Source organism: Solanum dulcamara, chromosome 12 (assembly GCF_947179165.1).
Source record: "Solanum dulcamara chromosome 12, daSolDulc1.2, whole genome shotgun sequence".
Taxonomy (NCBI): Eukaryota; Viridiplantae; Streptophyta; class Magnoliopsida; order Solanales; family Solanaceae; genus Solanum; species Solanum dulcamara.
In genome coordinates, this window is record NC_077248.1 from 11,026,869 (window position 1) to 11,032,562 (window position 5,694).

Sequence of the window (5,694 nt, forward strand, 5' to 3'; positions counted from 1 at the left end):
AGATCAACACAATAGACTTACTATCATGAAATATAACACAATTCGCACCCTAGTCCAAACCCATGATCCTAACCCCACCCTAGGGCTATTTCCGACAATTAGTTTCACTTCAAACCCTCTCCTAATGATTACCAACCATAATTTCTAGGTTCTAGGAATCAAAGAATAAATTTAGGGAGTAAAATCCCTACCTTAAACGTGAAAATCTGTGGGAAATTGATAGAAATTTTCCTAGGTCGCCTCTTGTCGTTCTAGAAACTATTTTTGCAGAAAACGACTGTTTCTGGGGTTTTTCTCGACTTAAGTCACATCTGCTCCGCTTTTGTAGGACCCATCCCGCTCTGGCGGGGTCGCTCTGGTGAAATAATTCCCATTCTGGTGGGTTGCACAGAAATAAAGAGCTCAGAGTTTAACCTCTAATCCTCCATTTCACAACACATCCCCCTTCTCAAGTCGTATTAAAATATACCCTTTATGCCAATTCCAATTCCGAGAGTTTTACTCACCCAAAGTCGATTTCACAAAGTCGTAAATGCTCCATATCACCCTGGATATCAGCCTATCCAATTAAATCAGAGATTTTCTCTCCCACTATTCACATGATTACCCTAGACTTTACTTGACTCAAAATTCGTCCAAATCTGGACTAGGCTAAAAAAAATTGAAGTTACTGCTCGAAATGTTATTGCCCAAAATCCTTCTTCATTGGCCTATTCCTAACGATGGAGATAGGACATTATAATAGATACCAATTTACCCATCACTCATCCCCGAGTGATTTACTAGGAAAAACAGCGCTAAAGTAGAGATAGAGTAGTACCTGTTTAGTCAAACAGTTGAGAATACTTGTATCGCATGTCTTTGTTAGTTTCCCAAGTAGCTTCCTCTATCGAACGATGTGTCCATTGAACTTTAACCATATTGATCTTTTTAGTCCTCAACTTCTGAAAATCACAATCAAGAATTGCAATTGGCTTCTCCTCATACTGGAGTTCCTTATTTAATAACACTGAATCTCATTTAATGATGTAGTCCCCATATCCATAGTAGTTTTTCAACATGAAAACATGGAACACCGAATGTACCTCAGAAAATTTAGGTGGTAAGGCCAATCTGTACGCCACTGGCCCTACACAGTCATGATTTTCAAAAGGGCCAATATAGTGAGGGCTGAGTTTGCCCTTCTTGCCAAATCTCATTACCCCTTTAATGGGTGACACTTTTAGAAGGACTTTCTCACCAGCCTCGAATGTCATATCCCTTACCTTTCAGTCAGCATACTCTTTCTGACGACTTTGAGCTACTAAAATCTTAGCTCGGATGCTTCTTACCTTATCCTAAGCATTCCTCACTAAGTCAACCCCCAATGGCTCCACTTCTCTAGCTTCAAACCACCCTATGGGAGACTTGCATCCCCTCCCATATAGGACTTCGAATGGTGATATATCAATACTGGAGTGGTAGCTATTATAGTAGGAAAACTCATACAAGGGCAAAAATTTGTCTCAATGTCCCCCGAAGTCTATCACACATGCCTTAAACATATCTTCCAGCACTTGGATAGTCCTTTGTGACTGTCCGTTTGTCTGTGGATGGAAAGCTATGCTGAAAGTGATTTGAGTACCCAACTTTTCATGCAACTTACCCCAAAATTTAGAAGTAAGCTATGTACCACGGTCTGAAATGATAGAAAGGGGCACCCCATGTAGCCTTACGATCTTATTCACATAAATCCTAGCCAACTGTTGTGCATTGTATTCCACTCTAACAAGGATAGAGTATGCTGACTTTGTTAACCTATCAACCACTACCCAAATGGATTTATACTTTCTCAAAGTCTTGGGAAGTGCCACCACGAAGTCCATGGCTATTCTCTCCCACTTCCATTCAGGAATGGGTATTCTTTGAAGCAAACCTGCAGGTCTTTGGTACTCATATTTCACCTATTGGTAGTTTTGATACTTGGATACATATTCAGTTATGTCTTTCTTAATACCAGGTCACAAATACAACTGTTTCAAGTCTTGATACATCTTAATCACTCTCGGTGAATAGAGTATTGTAAACTATGAGGTTCATACAGGATTTTCTGAATTAGTCCATCTATCCGGGGAACACAAATTCTTTCCCTAAAGTGAAGCACCCTACCTACATCAAGTGTTGAGTCTTGAATTTTTCCCATTAACAAATTTCCTCTAATTTCATTTAAGTTAATATCTTCAAACTGATTGGTCTTGATCTCTTCTATAAATGTTGGCCTTAGATTCTTCTATAAAAGTTGTCCTTAGATCAACTCCGGCCATTATCCCACCTTTCTCTGAAATGCATAGTCTCATAAACCTAGCATCCAAGGCTTGAATCTCTCTAGCCAGGGGCCACTTAAGGGTCCCTAAAAAGGCTAGATTGCCCATGCTCACCAGTTTCCGGCTCAATGCGTCTGCTACCACATTAGCCTTACTTAGATGGTACTAGATGGTGACATCATAGTCTTTAAGAAACTCCATCCACCTTCATTGTCTCAAGTTCAAGTCCTTCTAGGTGAACACGTGTTGTAAGCTGTGGTGATCAGTAAACACTTCACACTTAACGCCACATAGATAATGTCTCCAAATTTTAAGTGAAAACACTATCGCTGCTCGGTAGTTCCTCTCATGCACCTTTAATTATCGCGAATCATATGCTACAACATTCTTATCCTGCATCAACACAGCACCTAAATTGGAATGTGAAGCATCAATATAAATAATAAAGTTTTTACCTTCAACTGGTAGGGTCAGAATTGGTGTTGTGATCAGAAGAGTCTTGAGCTTTTGGAAGCTCTCTTCACACTTTTCAGTCCACTCGAATGACACCTCTTTTTTAGTTAGCCTGGTAAAGTGAGTAGCAATAGAAGAAAAAAATTTCACGAACCAATGATAATAACTGGCCAGTCCTATAAAACTTCTAACCTCGGTCACAGAACTAGGCCTAACCCAGTTCTTAACTACCTCAGTCTTTTGTGGATCCACCATTACTCCTTCTTTTGAAACAACATGGCCTGAAAAGGTAACTGAAGATAGACAAAATTCACACTTAGACAATTTCGCATACAACCTTTGTCTTTCTAAAAAACCTAATACAATTCGAATATGATATGCATGTTCTTATTCATGCTTTGAATACACCAATATATCATCTATAAACACTATCACAAATAAATCCAAGAGCGGTTTGAGCGCCCCATTCATCAAACTCATGAAAGTTGCAGGTGCATTGGTCAACCCAAAAGACATTACTAAAAATTCATAGTACCCCTACCTGGTCCTAAAAGCTATTTTAGGAATATCCTCAGGCCTAATTTTCATCTGATGATACCCAGAACTGAGATCAATCTTTGAGAAGACTGAAGCACCTTGCAACTGGTCAAAAAAGTCATCATTACGAGGCAAAGGATATTTATTTCTGAAGCTGACCTTATTCAATTGTTAGTAGTCAATGCACATTCTCATACTACCATGTTTTTTCTTGACAAACAACACTGGAGCACCCCAAGGGGAAGAATTAGGACGAATGAACCCCCTGTCAAGAAGCTTCTGAATCTGAGCCTTAAGTTCTCTTAACTCTACTGGAGATATACGGTAGGTAGGAATGGAAATTGGATAAGTACTCGGCTCTAGGTCAATGCAGAAATCTATATTCCGATCAAGAGACATACCAGGCAAGTCTAAAGGGAAAACTAGTATAAATTCACACACTACTGAATAGACTCAATATTATGAGACTTTATCTCCACATTCCGGATATGGGCCAAATAAGCCAAACAACTCTGCCTCGCCATTTTTCTAGCTTGGAGAAAAGATATTACCTTAGCTGGCTTAGGCTTGTACACCCCTTCCCACTTTAACCTTTCCCTCTCCGGAATCTCTAGAGCCACAGTTTTTGCATTGCAATTAAGTATAGCAAAGTAGAGAGACAACCAAGTCATGCCTAAGATCACATCAAAATCTATCATGTCAAACATCACTAAGTCAACCCAAGTTTGGTATCCCATAAACATAACAGAACAAGCGATACATATGGGTGACTATGAGTGACTCTCCAATAGGGGTATAGAGGTATCCAATATATCACATAAAGCATCAAAACCCAAGGCATATTTTACAGATACATAAGAATAAGTGAAACCCGGATCAAATAAAATAGTAGTCATCCGATCACAAACAAGAATAGTACTAGTGATAACTGTGTCAGACTCCTCTACCTCAATCTTGCTCGAAAATACATAAAACTGAGCCCGATCATCCTGACAGGCTACCTCCCTACCCGACTGGGCTGCTCCTCGACCTGCACTACCATTACCTCGACCCCTACGGCCTCTCATATTTCCTCCTCGTCCACCCTGTGAACATTCTCTTCCACTTCCCCCTCTAGCTATTGGGACCACTGCTCTGGCCTGTTGGGTGCTGAAACTATCCCGCAAGGGTGAGGGCACTCCCTCCGTATATGTCCTGGCTCCCCACAATTAAAATAGTCGCGATCAAAGGATGGGAGGCTACTTGGGAATGATGCTCCCTGACCCTCATGGGACTGATATTGTTGTGGTGTACCTGAAAAACTGTCAGTAAAAGTAGACAGTGCTGATTGAATTGGCCGGGCAGCAATCACCAGCCTGCTTGACCCTCTGAAATAGGATTCCTGAAAGTTACCTGCACTCTTGGGCTTCCTATCCAAAGCTTTGGCTTGCCCATGTTTTCTCACACCTTGAACCTTCTTAACAAAGTCTATGACTTCGTTGAAACTCCTGCCAGCTGAAGTCATATGGACAGAAAGTACCTACAACTCAGGGTTCAACCTCTTCATAAATAACCTGATCCTCTCCTCCTCAGTTGTGACTAGTTGAGTAGCGTACCTGGACAATGGATGGAACTTGGCCTCATAAGCATCCACTATTAACCCTCCCTGCTCAAGGGCCATAAACTCATCCTTTTTTTGTCCCTCAAAGTACGAGGCACATACTTTTCTAGAAATAGAGCATGAAACTAAACCTAAGTGAGTAGGGATACAGGCGAACGACATTTCAAATAAGCCCTCCATGTTGGTGCACTATACCCAGCTTGTGCAACCTCTTATAACAATCCAGAATAAACTCATAAGCATCTTCATTTTCTGTACCCTGAAAGACTAGAGGTTTGAGTTTGAGTAACTTGGTGAGTATTTCATGCTTAGTACTAGTCATCACAAGACCCATTAGTGGCCTGAAAAATGCATTTTGTGTACCACCTCATCTACTGGAGGAGCTGCAGCAGCAAACGGACGAGCAACAGGAGCAGGTGTTGCAAGCATGGTGGGGATGGCGCTAGTGCCAGCCAGACCACTCAGGAAGGCCATGATCTACTGAGCTAATATTGACTCCAGAAGGGGAATACCAGAAGCCCCAGTTTGGGTTTCCTCCTCCTATTCAGCCTGCTCTTGCTCTTCTTCAACTTTCACCTCTCCCTCGAACTCATTCTGGGGAGCAGGAGGGGCTTCACCTACTAGCACCTCCTCAATAGGGACCTCCACTCTAGCAGGTGCTACTTTTCCTCTGCCCTTGCCTCGCCTCCCACTCCTGCCTCTTCCTCTTTCACGCCCTTAAACGGATAACTCTTCTTCTTGCTCCACTGGAGCTATGGGCCTAGCACTGTTATAGCGAGTATTGACCATCTGTGGACAAGA

At 41.7% G+C, this 5,694-nt stretch overlaps 1 pseudogene; it reads right to left on the reverse strand.

The window, feature by feature from the left end:
* Nucleotides 1-824: 824 nt before the first annotated feature.
* LOC129875593 (uncharacterized) lies at nucleotides 825-5,367 on the reverse strand (annotated as a pseudogene).
* Nucleotides 5,368-5,694: the final 327 nt, after the last annotated feature.